This window comes from Corvus kubaryi, unplaced genomic scaffold, assembly GCF_017639235.1.
Source record: "Corvus kubaryi isolate FWS band 111438036 unplaced genomic scaffold, C.kubaryi_AGA036_p1.0 76, whole genome shotgun sequence".
NCBI lineage: Eukaryota > Metazoa > Chordata > Aves > Passeriformes > Corvidae > Corvus > Corvus kubaryi.
Window position 1 is genome coordinate 14,352,029 of NW_024582063.1, and position 17,200 is coordinate 14,369,228.

The window sequence follows — 17,200 nt, forward strand, 5'->3', positions numbered from 1 at the left end:
AGAAGATAGGAAGTCCATATGCCATACCTGCCATGAGCAACCAGAGAGAATAGAGGGAAACAGGCATGACCCCTTGCCTCATCCTCACCACGTCTGCTCAGGAGCAACAAACCATCACAGGCAATCAGCAACTGCATGTCTGTCAAGGATGCAACACATTCCCTCTCTTCTGAAACAAGCTGTAAGGATGAAATACTGCAATATAAGTAAAACTTTTAGCGAAGGTTGAGTTTTACAGCTACACATACTAATGCCCTGTGAACAGGAACATGTGTTCTGCTTTGTCATTGTAATAGTCAATGGTATTTGGAAGTTGTTCTATCAGGACTAAACCTCACTGCTGCAGCCTGGAGAACCCTCTCTTTCTGTTAAGACTCCTAGCAAGAAGGACTGCTAGTCATGTATGTGATCACTGGGCAAACGATGCAGCACAAGTCCATTGAGCAAACAGGCCAAGTAGGTACATGGAAATCTGCCATACACTGTCCTGGGAATAAATAACGTGGAATGTGATACCTCTGGGAACCAAATGGTAGTGCAAAACATGCATGCAGAACTGTGAGCAACCTAAAGGGATAAGCATCTGTACTTACAACATGCAATTACTAATTTACAATTACTAATGCCACACTCAGCAATTATGTTTTAAAATTGGTATTTTTTGTTTAACATGTGGCTGAGGACTGATTTATGATATGATTTCAACTCCTAAATGAATTGCAGTTATTCTGGCACTTAATAATTGTGTAAATGGATGTGCAGGAGTTTATCTCTCAGTATCCAGTCTGGTTTTTATGGCTGCTATTTTATTCCTCTGTGATTGCTCTAGGATTGACTTTGCTTGCCAATACTTACAAGTTAAAACCAAGTTTTAATATATTTCTTGGCTTAGACATAAGATTGAGGGCAGGAGCTGTTTCATTTGTGATTTGGGGTGTTTTTTTCTCTGAATCTTCTTTTTTTTCCCTATTAATTCCTAATTCAGTTGCTCCAAGTCTGTGGTATATTGATATGTTTCATATAAAAGAAATAATAGCAATTTTCCCTGAATATGCAACACTTGGTGATGTGTGTTTTATTTAAGCAAGAAGGAAGAATCCAAGCAGGAGCAGTTCTTTCCAGGGAGGGCAAGAAATGTCACCAGTGAAACATCATAGCACTGCTATGAATATTTCAGCCTAACGGGGCTGGTGGACAGGAAAACGTTGGCCTTTGCTGACACTGAATCTCTCTCTTTCTTCCTGGAGGGATGCCTCCACTGCGGAGGGCAGCAGTCAGAGCCAGAATCAATATCAGGGATCAAGGAAACCACAGGAAAAGGGGAATTTCTACTCTGCCTACAGCAGAGTGAGAAGATTGGGATGGGCTGCCTAAATCAAGGTCAGATGCTCTTTAAGAGAATATTAGAGGCATCATCTGTGGGGTACAATCACAGAATGGGTAAGGTTGGAAGGGACCACGGTGAGTCATTTGGTTCAACCTCCCTGCAGCAGACCTAATTAAGCAAAGAGCATACACACAAAAGGAGTACGAGAACATTGACAATTAATCTCTAATGGTTGAAACAGTTACAAGTCAGTGGGAAAAATGGGAAGAAGAAATCTACCTGGTTTGAAAGTGGAGGTGGAGGAGATTATCTCAAGTCTGTCTGGTTTTTGTGCCTCTGATAGATTCAGGACTCAGCAGTTTGTTCACACTACTACCTGAAGGCTCCCCTGTGGCACTATGAGGTCCTGATACTTTGTGCAGTTTCCCACCACCCTCCTGATCTTCTAGTGACAATGTCTGGCAGAAAGCATTGCGCAGATCCTACCTTGTGAGGATCTTGGGATTTTCCAAAGGGCTCCGACCTTGTCAAGAGCAGACTGAATTTACAGTCAGCCCAAGCTGAGGCAGAGGAAACTTGGACTTCAGATGCTGGAGATTTTCAACTTCAAAGCACCCTTGGGAGCACTCTAGCAGGCAGAGCCTGGACAGAGCCTGGGAGCAGCAATCCTTTGTGAGCTTTGCAGTGGTTAGTTATGGTGAGAGGACGTTTTGGGTTTCCATGTACTTTCCAGTCTAAAGATTCTGAGCTCAGTGAATTCAGCAAAGCACATAAATGACCCTGAGCTTTGCTGAAGAGGAGAAAAACTTCAGACTAGGTTTCTGCAATGCCGTACAAATGCTTCTTTACTCTTGTACCTCCATCCAGCCACCAGCCAAAAATTCTGTGTGAAATGGGTTCTTGATGTCAGTGTAGAGTGGCATGTGATTCCCTTATAATTTGGGGTGAGTTGAGGCTTTAATCATGAAACCTCACAGACTGGAACTCTGAGGAGAAAGGAGAACATGCAATACTCTTTCAAAAGGTTGTAGAGTTTCCTTAATATCTATTTCCCAGAGCTGTCTGGAAATGTCAATATGCCACCTAAATGCTTTCCAGAACTTCTGCTGCATGGAAGCATCCTCAAGACTGTAATGCATGCTTTGACTTATAGCCAAAATTGTTATAAATAATCTGATTGATTATTGTCATCAATTCCTGGCTGCTAGAAATGCCATAGAAAAATATTTTTTCAAATATTTTCTAATGACAGGATATAAAATAAATAAGCCCTACCATCCTTGTACCAATGTATGAGTTAGGCTAGTTCTGAAAATGAGATAATGGAAAATTCTACTTTCAGCTCTTGAAAAATTATTTTAAAAATATGAAGTCACTATGTAAAATGTAATAGAGTAAGTGAACATAATGTTAGTGGCCCAGAGATACAAAATAAACCTGTGGTACTTTGACTAGTAGCAGTCCTTTGGGCAGATATTGCTTATCTCACAGTATATTGATGTCTCTACTAGGCCTGAACTTGTTAGACATGACACTTCAATCTCAGACTAGATTACTGCAGCAGCTTTTTGCTTTAGGACATACAAATTCAATCCTTCTAACTTCACCATAGATAAATTTTTATGATACATATAAATTCCCTGTTGTGTACATCAAAACCTGACCATGACCAGACTGTCAATATGCAGAATATGAGGATGTTTTGTAGTTCTTTCATGCTGCTGGGCTTGCTTTTCTTTCCCAGCATTTGTATATATATTTTTATAAGGGGAGGAAATAGGTAAGAGCCTCATATTGTGCTGAAAGACAAGAAAACATGAGCCCATTTGTATTGGTCTAATGTGGTGCAGAATAGCCTTTCAAACTTGAATAGGGCCATGCTCTTTTGTCTTGACCTGAAGCAGACTCAAAAAAGGAAATATTGGCATTGCGGAAATTATTTCCACATGCATGAGCTGCCTAGGAAACACAGGCTGAGGAAAAGTATACAGGGACCACAAGAGAGAAAAGAGTGAATTTTAAATACCTGGAGGAGAAAATACCAAGAAAACAGTATGTCCTCTTCTGCTGAAGGCTTAATCAACTTTGGCCTGAGCCTTCTGGCTTGAGGAATTTTGGATCCTGCTACCCGAAGGACTGGCCATGTGCATTTGTTTCAGAAAGGCTCGCCTAGTTGTAGAGCACTGCTGACTCTGACTGCTTTTAAAGAAGATAAGAGCTGGCTCTGTTTCAGCATTGAACTCATTCACTGGTCTAGGCAATGGAGTGGCTCCAAAGAGGGATGAAGGAAGACTGCAAATCATGAATGAGGATAGTGGCAAGGAGGAACATGGTCCATTGAATGTTTTGGAGGGAGAGAGAATGAAGAATGTCAGGAGACTTGGTAGCAGCTAGATAAAATAGCATGTGTATAAAGTTGAATCCAAGTTCTTCTAAGAGGAAGACAGTAACAGGACAAGAGACACCAGGCACAATGTGGGAAATTCTCGCTTGTTATTAGGATTTGTTTTTCACTGGAAGGGTGATGTAGCACTGGAATTGATGATCAGAGAGTCTGCAGGATCTCCCACCTTGGAGATAACCAGATCTTGACTGGATGAAGCCCTGAAAAAATGTGACCTCAGCAAGCCTTATTCTGAGCAAGTAGTTTTCCCAAATAACCTATGGAGGTCCCTTCCAGCCTGAATTATTCTGAGATTCTGGATCCGATCCTACAGCTGGCAATAGCAGGACCTTGGCTATCACGCTTGAGGACGGAGCAGTGTGAGTCTCTGACTCATTATTAGGTTGGAGTCACTCATGAATTCAGTGTATTTCATGACAGAATGTCAAATTCCATGGGGAACCTGACAGCTACAAACTTTCTGACTCTGCAAGGCAAGAAATTATTTGCTTACTCATATCACTAATAAATGCTGGTATTTATCCTCTCCAGCACTGTCAGATGATCCCTTTGAACTTTTCATGATACTTTGGACCAGGGCAAGAGCTTAGTTCCTGGGAAGAGGCAAAGGTATGCTTTGACCCAAATTTTCAAAGCCTCCAGTTGCTCATCTGAAACTTGGTCTGCAGGGAAAAAGCATCAAGCGAATGGCAGTGGGATGGATCAAAGCAAATGCTCTGGGCTACGCTCTGCTCTTGAGGGATGCTCTGAGAGAAAGCTGTCTGTTGGTACTTCATCACAATGGTAATGCTCTAGGTTGCAGTGGGTAAGTTGACGGATTGCTGTTTACACCAATATTTTCTGCTGAAAAGCAAAATTCAAGGAGCAGCTCTGATGTTTTATCTTCTTTATGTGGGAACGTGGCCAGCGTTGCCCATAATTCATACTATGTCACACACCATTTCAAAACTGAGACTGACAACTTCTAAAATGAAGCTTAGTTATGCATGTGTTTTGTTAACTATATTATGTACTGACAGCAGCTTTTTTAAACTGAAGAACAAGAAGATGACTTCTCATTATCTAGATAAGACTTCTCATTAGCTAGATAAGTGCCACTAACAAAAGAGCAGAAGTTGTTTAATTTGGTCAAAAATCCCTGTTTCAGTTTTATTCGAAATACAGAATTTCATGGAGATGTGTTTTTATTTGCATTTCCATAGCCTAGAAAGGAGGCTGAAGGCACCAACAGCAGCACCTCAGATTGCTGCAGCAGCTGCCTGTGTGTTTGTACCCCAAAAACATTTCCTTGTCTTGTCATGAGTAAGTGCATGTGTGTGCCCTGTGTGCAGGCTGTTTGATTGCTCCCATCATGCAAAGCCTGGCAGAGATGTGGTGTTTCCTACACAAACTGCCATATCTTCCCAGCTTGCAAGTGAAAGGCTAAACATTAAGCAGAGACTAACGAGATTTCAGTTCTGCAGCACATTTTAATTTTCAGCAGTTTGTATTCTGCCATATACCAAACAGTCTTTCCTAAGGGAAAAAAGCAATGTAATTAACATGGGGTAGATTTCATTCAGTGTACTGTTTCCTTCCATTATTGTATTTGCCAGAGGAACTATTTAGAGAGAAGCTTTCTCACGGTATTTTGTACAATCCAAGTGTTTTTAGTTTGTCAGGGGATTTTTTTTTTGTTTGGTTGGGGTTTTTAAAATTTGTTTTCAAGAAAGCACTACTTGAGAGGTTACATCTTCTGAAGCCATTGGATTTCAGTCATTTTAGATACATAGTGAGAAGGAAAGAGACAGTAAGAACTAAAAAAGATTATTTTTCCCATTACTGGTAGGAACATCCTCATCTGAGTCCCATTAGAGAGGTAACTGCCTACATTAATAAAATAAACCAATATATAATCACTACCAGTCTTAATGCTGGGGCTGAATGACCTAATTCAGTAACTCATTTATGATGTGTTTTAGTAGCGTGGCCTCTCTCGTGTTACCTGAGTAAATAGAACAGATGCAGATGCTTGCCAGAGGTTCAGCAACTCATAAACTTGTCTTTATAGGCTAACCTGAATATCCCTTATAAATTCACTGCTCCTCACTTACTGGACTCAGTCTTCAAAGTAGGCATGAAAGCTAAAAATGCAATACTTACACTTACAGATCCAGTTGTCATTTCTCAGCTCAGTCAAACAGCAGTAAGCTAGAGAAACAAGAGTAGCACATAAATCACCTCTTTTATTAATAATTTTCCCCTGGCTTTAATGACCCTGTCTTCCTTCATCATCTCAGACATGGTGAAGTTATCGCGCTATCTTTGTAGAGGCCTTTTCAGTCTCTTACAGTTCTAATTACCTAATTGAGGGACAACTAGTTTAGAGATGAACAGAATTTTTGCTCTGTGGTTTGTTTCTTTCTGTGGTTCCCTCTGAGAGTTCTGCATTTTTCTTTATGAGGGTATCCATCTCCTGTGGAAGTTGACTGTGTGCTTTGGAGTTCATTTGCTGAGGAGGGTGAGCAAGAGCTGCTGTGTGTCAATAAAAGCAAATCCATGAAAAAATCCAGTAGCTAATCCAGTTCTCCAAAAACAACTGATGAAAGTAAGTAAATGTCACCCTTCAGCCTCTGTGCCAGGAGGTTTCCCAGATGAAGGCAGGCAGTGCTTGTGTCTTGAGCAAGTGCCTGAGCATGCTGATGGCTGGTCCAGTCTCACAGCAAAGCTACTGGGCATAGGCCACCAGCAATTTGGGGGTCAATATGGCACCTGTGCGAAAGGTAGCTGAGATGCTGGGGTGGGCAGAGACACCACAACATCCTTCTGTGCTTGAGAACAGACACAAAACTTTCCAGGGGAGAGGGACCCGCCAAGGGTGACTGCTCTCATTGCTGCTCAGCATCTTCTCTTTGCCAGTGGAAGAAATTATGACATCTGTCTCAAGACTTGTCTTTTTAATGCCAGTAATGTAATTTCTTCCTCCTTCAAAATTGATTCATTTGAAGCCCTAACTTAAGGCTGGTTTTCCATGAGCATATTCATTTTTTAGAATGAAGTCAGGTTTTCCAGTTGCCTTCTTGATTAGTCTAATGAATTTTCCTCCTTTCCCACCATCAAATGCACTTTTCTGGAGGAGGGGGAGGTTAATCTCTGAAGGAAAATTATTCCTCTATGACACAGGAAAAGTTTTAAATGAAGATTTTAAAAGTGCCTGATCGTTATGGGGTTCTCAATATTTCAGGTACTCTGTTCAAAAACATTGTAAAGTGACAGCAAATGCTGGTTACCTGCCCTCTGATCCCCGATGCTATTTATTTGAGGTGTCCTAAATTAGCAAACAAGACCATCATTCAATTTGACCCAAAATACTTCTCAAACATTCAAGCTTCTAATTCTGCCGCAGTTCAGAAAGCTGTCTGAATGTTGCCAAGCCTGAAGTTTAAAACAAACAGTTAAATACTTGGCTTTTTAAAATTGTTTCTTATTCTCTGAACTTTCCATGTTCATGTTTTCAATCTAATTCTTTTCAGAGAGAGATTTTCTTCTCCCCTTGCTTTCTAACTAACTAGCCATGTTAAGGTGCTAAAAAAATTGCACAGCAGAAGAAACTTTATTAAATAGGATAACTCTGCCTACAGCCTCAACCTAAGCACAGAGACTAGAGCCTCCACTCACCTTGACTCTACACCCCAGCTAACACCAACTAGTCACTCTACAGGTAAGGTGGCAGATACTCTTCTGCACTTGCCTAATGCCAATCTTCTCCATCTTTCTGCACAGCGTCTGCTGTGATCATGACTCAGTCCCTGTGGTGCCCAGCTGCTCATTTTGCCCAGACATTCTGCAGGTCTCCATCATCTGTTTCAACATTGCATGGGCAAAGGACTGGGGGAGGTAACTTCCATGCTTCACATATGAGGTATGAATTACATTACTTTTTACCTGTGTTGCTTCATATAAATAATGTATTTCCTTTTTGCAGATTTATTATTTACTCTTGCTAGAAAATACTGATGTCAATGTTGACTTCTTCCTTAGGCTTGAATACCCAAAGACACAGTGAGTTTTCACCAAGTGTTCCTCAAAGAACAACTCAGTATGAGAAATCCTACAAATCCTACACTTATCCCTGTAATCAGTCCTGCAAACAGCCATAGACAGGATTCCAAACAGTTAATGGCAAATAGCTCATTTTCTCTCATCTCCATACAAATTCCTGTCATGTTGCATTACATGTAAACAACTGAAAAACTTAATGACATGCCTTTCAGTCAAAATTCATATGGCTTTTCAGTCTGAGCAGATTAATTGCAGTTTATAACAATATAAAGTGATTCAATTTGATTAGAGTTTCTATTGTTCTTTGAGATAAAGTATTTTATGTGAATGTAAAGCCAAGTTTTCTGCTGGCATGACTTTATTGACTTCTGTGGAAATATAAAATACTCATCTAAAATCCATAGTATATCATTGTTGGTGTGTTGTTACAGTAAACAAATTTTATGAGCTTCTGTAAATTAGATGTGCCAGATCAGATTCCAGGCCCCATGGAAATGTCATTGACAACGAAGTGAGGCAGTGGGAATATTTTGCTTTGGAGGAGACAATTTTGAATGAATCTTTTAGCTTTTTATGATTTTGAAAGGTTTTCTACTTCCATTTTTTCAGCATCCCTGTCTTCTTCTTGATGTCTTGCTCTTAAAATCTGCTTGTAATTTTCTTTAGTTTCAGTCCTATGTACTCTAGAGTTGTTTCTCTATTCTTGCTACAGACATTGCTCTGGTGTTCTGTAATAATCCCATAGACCCAAGCCCAGAAGCCCTGCAACACCAGTTCTGCTTGCTGCCAATAGGGATTATGTGAGGAACTTCCATGAAACCTCTCTGAGTACATTCCTCACTGAACAATATGTACCTCAACAGTTTAGGGTGCTTGCTTTCTTTTTTTTTTTTAGTCTCCAGCTCCTCTCTTCTCTTTTTTAAAAGCAAAATATTACAGAAAATATATTTAAGTGGATAATGAATGCGTGGCTTGCTTTGTTTGTTCATCTGTTTTGGTTTTGTTGTTTGGTTTTTTGTTTTTTTTTTTTAATAATACCAGTTTTCTTTAGTTTACTTTTCTTTGTATAGTTTTCCAGTTTGCAGAATGATACGTTTGGGGGTGATCACTGCTCAGAGACGTAAGAAGTTGCTTGTAGTGTTTTGAACCCCATAGAACTGCACTGGGAGGGGAATTGAAATTTTTTGGCAAGTTTGTGGGCTTGCCAATGCAACTTCACTCTATCCATGCTGCTGGACTAAAAACAAAGGTCGCAAATATTCTGCAGAAACTGCCAGTGTCTGATTATTTGGCCTCCTACTGAGTGATCAATATTCCAGCAGAGTTTCACTTCTACAGGACTAGCACATTCTATAGAGCCGGAGGCATTTTTAGTGTATTATTAGGAATATTGCATTTACCTGTTACAATATTGCCTGATACAGGGGACCAAAGCAAAAACACTATGTGGAAAAGTACAGGGTGCTGCACTTTGAACTGAAGCTGTGTGTATAGGAAAGAGGAAGCATGTAGTTCATACCACCAGTGGGGTATGTTACATACAGATCACATTAAACCGGGCTGCAGAATTGAAGATGTGTAAATCAGCATTGTAAAATTCTGAAAATGTGTTAAAAATGAGGAAAAAAAAAAAAAAAACATTATCAAAATCTCACTACTTTCGTAAGTGTAGAAATCCTTTCTACATAGATTTTTCATCCCTGTCCATTTCTCTAAGACATTTTTTTTAATATATTCACTCAGAATGCCTAGGAGCTTTTAGTTTTTGATGGGAGGGATTTTGAAATATACTATTTTCACACTGCATGTAATAGCATGATTAGGAGTACAATTACTGCAAATTCCTTCATTTCTCGGTGTGAAGATCTCCAGAGGCAGCAGGAACCACTATTGTTACATGTGTGTTTTGTCACTTGAGGGTTGAGATTTTTTCATTTTGTTTATCCTGTCTGCTTGTAAGCCGTCACTCCTTAAGAAGTACAGTTTCAATCTCAGATTTCAGTCTCAGATTTGGGTGACTTAATTACTTTGATGATTATTGAGGCATGGTACAATATGCGCCTCCCATGAGAATTTTTAGCTTTTCTTAAGTCAGAGGCTGTTGGAAATAAAAATCATCTGACAGAATCAGATTTTCATAAAATAATAATAAAAAATCACCACTCATAAAGATTTTTCAAAATAAAATTTCAGTGTCATTTGAAAGTTACTGATAATTTGTACAACTGGATGAACACTCTTTTATAACCATCATAGGCAGAGCATGAGGTTACTGGAAAAAATAGGCTGTATATTGGATTTTCTTTAACTGAGCATCCTCAAAGCAATATGGGTTAACAGGCCCTGAGGTGACTGCATGGGCAAAATAAGATACATAGCAGAAAATGACAGAAGTCAACACTAAGAGGAATGAGATTTTTTAGACCTATTCCAAACCTTTGTCATCTCCAAACCTTGCCAGTCAAGACGAGTCTGCTATGCTATAGACCAGATTTAACCAGAACACATATTTGTCACAATCAGTAGCTGTTAAGTATCAGTAACTCCGAAAACAAGGGATTATATTTTCTTCTCTCTTCAGATTCTGCTTTGTCTACTGAATGGGGAGTGGAGCACAAGAGGAGTACAAGTGCTACCAGTGGTGACCGAAAGCTCTGGTGACCTAACCAGCCTCTGAAGTCCCTGATGAGGTACCCATGAATGCTGTGTGAGCACCCTGATGGTGGGCAGCACTCAGAGTTCTCATCAGCCACTGGTCCTTTAGTGCTTCTTCAGGCAAATGATGCAAGCACTTCTGTGTGAGAACAGACACCCTTTCCCTGCCTCTGCTGTAAAAGCAATGCAGATACATGGGTGAGATCAATTGTCCCACATTTCAGGCCAACAAGCATTTCAGGAACAGCTTCAAAGGCATGGAGCTCAAACTAATGAGAAGGTGGGTACAGGCGATCAGATTTACTGTCTAGCCTTGGAAAAATCAGAATAATTTATTTTTTCTGTCTTGATCGGGATTTTTTTCTTTAAAATAGATAAGAAACTTTTCTTTTTTTTAAATAAGAAACCTGGAAATTACTGCTTAAAATCAATAAGCTGCAATTCCTATGAGAATGGCCTATCTGGAGCAGCTGGGTTTATACCCTCAAGGGAGAGGCTGGAGAAAGTCAAAGGAAAAACCAGGAGTACATAACTGTTTCTGGACTGATTCACAGATCTGTTTGCCATCAATGCTATCATTGTGGTGGTGACATGGACTGTTACAGCTAAGAGCAAAGAACGCTGAAAGTAAAGGGGTTTGACCCTACAGCTTGAAATACTCAAAGGTTTAGTGTTTTGAGTAAGGCGATAATCCAAAGCCTATAAAGGCAGAAGAAAAACAGCCTTTTGCTTCAGTGGGCATTGCATCAGGCCTTCAGATGACCGGCAATCAGCAGACTTCATACTGTGTAATTCTGTATGAAAGAAGCATTAGTTCTCCAACATACAGTCAGCTGAGGAGGAATAAGACACGCTGTGTCTTTGCAACTCACCCTTCTGGTCAGCAGACATCCCTGTCACTGCAGGCAATGTAGATGTTCTTGAGTAACTGGTGGAAAGACAGCCAGCTCTGCTTTGCAACTGCTGCTTCCTGCTAAGCCAGAGAGAGAATTAGCAGAGATCCCATTGTCACATACCCCAAATCTGAACCCTGGGTTATATTTAAATGAGCACAGGAAAGAGACTGAAGACTCTATGACCCCTGTGAATTGGGGGATTGGCTTTTATAAACTAGAGGGTGAATGTCAGAAGATCAGATTACAAGTGTCTACCTGTGTGTTTTCACTGTGTGGTGGGTCACCTGGAGTTCAGGCTCTGTAAATTCCAAGGAGGTGGTTCCAGAGCAGTTTGAGCACTTCAGCAATTCCTAGCAGTGGTGGTCTCAATTTGGGAAGGATTTCCTAACACATCTGAAAGCCAAAAGCTCCTTTGCTAATTAATATAGAAGAGTGAACCAGTGGGTAAGTCCCTAGAAGAGAGACTAAATCAGGCTAATTTGTTATATAATCCCTTTTAATATGGTGAATTAGGGTGATGGCTAGACAACTACATATTTAATTCTTCAAATAATTACAGGTGGGTATTGACATTAAAGGTGAGAGAGAGCAAGTTAATTTCTGCTTGTTGTTTTCAGCACGTGCCAAGCTCTTACTTCACACCAGTGAGATGAAGTAACAGCTGGCACAAATCACCAAAAGGAGAAAATTAAAAACCACAAAAGCCCAGCAACCCAAACTGTCACTTGCTGACAATCCTATTTAGTCTCTTTGCTGAGAAAAAAAAAAAAAAAAAAGTAAATGAAGGCCTCAAACAGAGTATTCCACCTGAGTAAACCTGGGTGTCTGGTTGGGTCCTCCTCAATGCAAATAATGTGTGAGAAGGCAGCAATAGCCTCAGTTTTCCAACCTCCTCCTCCTCTATACCTTTGTGAACTGCTGTCATGGGCAGCCCCAGAGTGGGGCAGGGCAGGATGACAGCACTTGACTCAGGTTGGTCCTTTCTTCTGCTGGCACTCTTGGCTATGAAAAACCTGTTCCTCCCCATTGATAGGAATGGAGGTGCTTGGGGCTGCTCCACCATGTGAATCAGGATAGTGGAGTTTTATGACCTCCCTTTGCTAACACTACTGAATATGACCCAAAACAGCTGGAGGTAGCTGTATCTGCACAACCTGCCTCTAACTCGTGTCCTTACATAGGCCTGGGATATCTTTGGCATTTATGCCATGGCCACCAGTGCTCCAGAGGCACAAAGGGGTTCTAATGTCTGGCCCAGTCCCCTGCTCAATCAGCCCAAGGACTTGCTGCCCATGTCTGCCCCCAAGCCCATCTACCTCAGTGATGCTGCAGTAGGGCCAGGCTCCAGCTGCCCACAGCCCTGCCTGGACATGGGCCCCACATCCTTATCATGTCACCACAGCCCATGTGGTACCCTGGCAATGGCCGTGGGTTAAAGGTGTTTTCCCACATGCTTTCCGTTCAAGATGATGTCCTTCGCTCACAGGATTCTATGACCATCTAAGTCTTCCCTGTCACTTGCATAAGTACACATGTAAGTATATTTATTGAGAGTCAAACCATGTGTATGAAATATGGGATAAAGCATACAGAAGTATTATATATATTGTTACTCTAAGGTTTCCTCCTATCTCCCTGTCCTGCAATCTCCCTTCCTCCTCTCTTTCCCCTCTAGTTTGATGTCTACGGGGAAGAAGAGAAGCTGGGGGTGAAGTGAGGCAGCCTGTAAAGCAATGAATGACAGGCAAATCCATATCAGGAATTAATTTCAGCATGTTTCATATCTAATCACTCAGAAATCACACAAATTTACTCCTTTACTCCTATTTTGTTGATGGCTAGAATATTACTTGTAAGCCAAAGCTTTTGTGTTTAAATCACTCCCTTATTTTATTTTTAAATAAAGAATCTGTTTTGCAGTTTGACATGTTTCTTGTTTTCAGACTGTTGATTTTCTGTGTGGTTAACTCTAGGCTTCCTACAACTGACAGCTTATTATCTCACCTTATGAAAATTATGCATGACTTCTGGGAGTCATCTATCAAAAGGAAAGAGCACGCAACACTCTGAGAAGCTGGTACCTTCTCTCTAGTTATCCAGGTCGGTGGTTGTTCAGTGAACCTATTAATTGCCTGAAGTGAGTTGCATCTCTACAGGTATGGGACTGTATTGTCTTTCTTTGCTATGTTTAAATGGCGGATGTGTAATGTCCTGGCTTAACTTTATCTCTGGCCTGGTGGTTCCAAATGCAGCTGGCTACATTCTCATTGGACAGTAGGCCCATCACGTGCCTGCAGAAGTAATAGCCATTACTACTGCAGGTGAATGTTCTGTCTTCCCCTTATCTCGCACTCTCTGAAAACTGCTGCAGTTCAAGGTTGATGCCTTTCAGTGGAGCACTTATACACTTAGCTCTAAGCACTTAATTCCTATCATTTTGTTGCACAGGGATGGATTTAAGTGCCTACTCATAGTTCATGGTTTGCCAGCACTTCAACGGTTTCTTTTGCAGTGACCAGATAAGATAAAAGTGACGAGCCAGCCCTACAGTCCTGTGCCTGGGGGTATGGTTTGCTTTCTTGTAGTGATGGGCAACACCATTCAAACCTTTCATGATACTCCATGTAGAAATTGGTGGGGCCCTATGCCCTGCTCACTGAGGATTAAGGAAAGGTGCTCTCCAGAAACCTAGGTCTGACCTTGTTAAGGTCCAGTTATTAAAATTATTGAGGAATTCCTCAGCCCAAATTAAGGTGCAAATGAGACCATATGACAGTGACAATAGTATGGATTCTATATAATAGCAAATATGAGGGAAAGAAAAGCAGAGAGAAAGAAATAGGGAAAGAGGATCTTGGGGAGTGGGGGGGGAGAGAGTGAGGTGGAGACAGACTAGGTAGAAAGTATTACCACTCTGTGGATCCCAATGGCATTCCATTGATGCTCTTCTTCTGGTCTTCCTGATGGTGAAGGTCCCCCAAAAAGCATAGAATTTGTGGGTTGATATATGCTCAGGCCAGGTGGCAATGTCCAGGTACGTCACCCCTGGGGGGGTGGGGGGCCAGTCTCTTGCAACAGACTCTGGATCTGTTGTATCAGGTGCAGTCCTGTGGTGCAAAGCCTCTGGGGGGGCACTTGGGGGGGTCTTTGATGGATTATGGCACCCCCTCAGCTACCTCTCACGTGAAAGTCCTGTGGATGTGGCCTGTGGGGTTGGGGGTTTCACAGCTGGGCCAGTTTGTGTAAGGGAGGATGGCACTGTCTCTGACCAGAGGTTACACCCGAAACCTCTTCCCCCGCCTGGTTTCAGGGAATCTGTGCAAACCTGGCTTCTTCAGGCTGTGGTCTCCCCACCCCAGACTCAACCAGAGGTGGTGACTCTCAGCATGGCTGCTGGGTTTGGTTCCCTTGTGGATGCATTCCTTTGGCCCCAGCTTTGTTTGTTTTTTCCTAGGCCTGAGTGATTGAAGAATGGGTTTTCATTTATCTAATCTCCAGTCCAAAGTTCCAATCAGGCATCCTTTAGGGAGGGATGGTCTTCTTTATGCAGTTTAAAACTTTATATCAATGTTTGAGGCATGAACCATTCCAGTCTCTGACGTACCTACAGAGAAATAGGAGAGGGAAAGATTCCCCTACTTTCTCTGGTTGTAGCTACTGGTAGCACCATGCTCTGCTAGCACAGGTCACCCCAGCAGCACAGTAGGGGTGAAGCCTTTATGCTGTGGCCATAATGGGTCAATCTGCCAGCACATCCTTTCCAAATCCTGTACCACCATCCCCAGTCACCCACACCCACTCTTATCTGCTGTGTCTCCTCCCAGGATCACCTCATCCTTAAGAGTATGTTTAAGGGCATCTCAGAAAGTGAAAAGAGAGGAAAGGCATCATTCGTCTTGTCTATGGTCTGACTGAACTAACAAAGTCTAAGCACCTTGTCCACACTGGGATTAGGTCCTAAGAAATAACTGATCACAAGAATAAGAGAAAAATAAACAGACCATATTCATCTGAATGATAGAAGTAATTTTTGTGGGTGATGCCAAAATGTAATGGGGTGTGTTGGACTGTGGCCAGTGATAGACTCCAGTTTTTCACTCCAGTTACAACAGAGGCGAGTTCAGAAGATGTACCAGTCCTGGGAGGGGAGGGGTTGTAAGGTAGTGCATAATAATCTGTATCAAACTGAGACTTTTCAGAGACTTTTTAGCTGGAATTTGGAAATATCTCTGGAAGCTTTACAATCATTTAATTTTACTGGAATTTGTATGCATTAACATTTTTTTCTATGGCAATGAAGAATGAGTTTGGCTTAGGACTAGTTGCCACTGGCTTCCCAAGAATTATAAAGCCAAGCTAATAAATGTCCTCGATCAGATGGCACACCTCACTCTTGTCCCCCTGTGGCTCTGTTCCAGACAGTTTCCAACCCAAGCAGCTGCTGGGGAAGAGTGAACTGCTATGTCCAATTGGCAGAGCTGTGACCAGCTTTATTTAAAGGCTTTTTTAAAGGCTTGTGATAGAGCATACTCTGCTCTCATTTATACCAGGTGAAAACATAATATGAGTTTTAGGCCAGTTCTTGTCCTTTCGTGCTGCTGCAGCAACAAAAAGGAGTCAGAAAACTGCTCTCACTGATAAAGTCTGGAGAAGTCATCCTGTAAAGGAATAACTTGGCTTGGGCAGCCCTGGCCCCCTGCTCTGCTCCCCGTGCTGACAGCACAGCTGAGTGCCTCTGGGAGTGTGGTCACCCAAAACCTCTGGGCTGCTGGCAGGGCCTAAGTGGCATGGCTCTGCAGAGGAGCCCTGTGGCTGCTATCTTACCAGCTGCTGGCAGTTTTGGACAAGCTGCACTTGTGCCCCTGTGCCACCCTGATTTTAAGTGTGGCCATCTGGGACGGCTGAAACCGAGGTGAAAAACTGGACTACTTTGTTGACATGTGACTTTTAAGTTGTGTAGGTAATGATGGACAAGTTAAGTTGGGGAGGAAGGGCACCAGTCAGACACCTTGGGAATTCCTCTTTCTGAACATGGGTGGTATCTTTTGTGGCACTGCTTTGCCATTTTGTGCAAATTCCCAGCATTTTAGAGATCCAGTCGACTATCAGACAAAAGAACCCCCACATTGTATGCCAGTCTGGATACATACTTGATGTGAATGAATACAAAGACCTATTCATCACTCCTAATGCTCACATAACTGACAGATTAAATCACTCTCTGGCTGTGAAGATGACAGTGGCCCAATAGCTAATGCTGTCTAACAGCCTCCATTAGAAGACCTTGTTTTTGATTGTTTATAATTTTGCCAGACTTCAGCTGCTTGAGCTGGATTTTCCCATGCTGTATGTCACCAGAAACTGAAGGTTTGTGTGTGGAAGGGCCTAAATGAATAGTCATGGCGTTGCCAAGCTCATGTATCACTGAAAAGTCACTTGAACACAAATTTTTAGGGAGTAACTGTACATTTCTCCTCTCTTGAGGGAGAAGGAAAAACATCTGGAGTTATATGCTCCCCAGTGGTTTGCGTTCAGGCTGAAGTTGGAGTTGCTGCTAAACAGCCTGAATGCAAGAAGTTCCATGTCAAAGGCTCTCAACTTGCTAGATATCATTGACACTTTCAACCTTTTGCAATGTCTTTTGAGGCTGTACTTTGTCCACTGACATACTTAGTTCCATATTGCACCCCATGTTTTTGACAGCTGTTTTAAACAGGCTGAGATTATGCTACCAGGGAGCACATCTAATGGCTTAAATTTGAGCACATCTTCGGTTTGTGTATGTGTATGGCTTTATAGTTCTGCTCTGCTCATCCTTTTCCTTCTTTACTGCTGTTCAGTGGTCATTTTTCTGACCAGCAATCCCTGCCATATAGG

The 17,200-nt window shown here is 41.8% G+C and overlaps 1 long non-coding RNA gene across 1 annotated transcript; it reads left to right on the forward strand.

Moving 5' to 3' along the window:
• Positions 1-6,066: 6,066 nt before the first annotated feature.
• Positions 6,067-13,228, forward strand: LOC121675865. Its single transcript, XR_006020254.1, has 3 exons — positions 6,067-6,318; positions 7,494-7,632; positions 10,354-13,228. It is a non-coding gene; the product is annotated as an uncharacterized LOC121675865 (long non-coding RNA).
• The last annotated feature ends 3,972 nt before the right edge of the window (positions 13,229-17,200 follow it).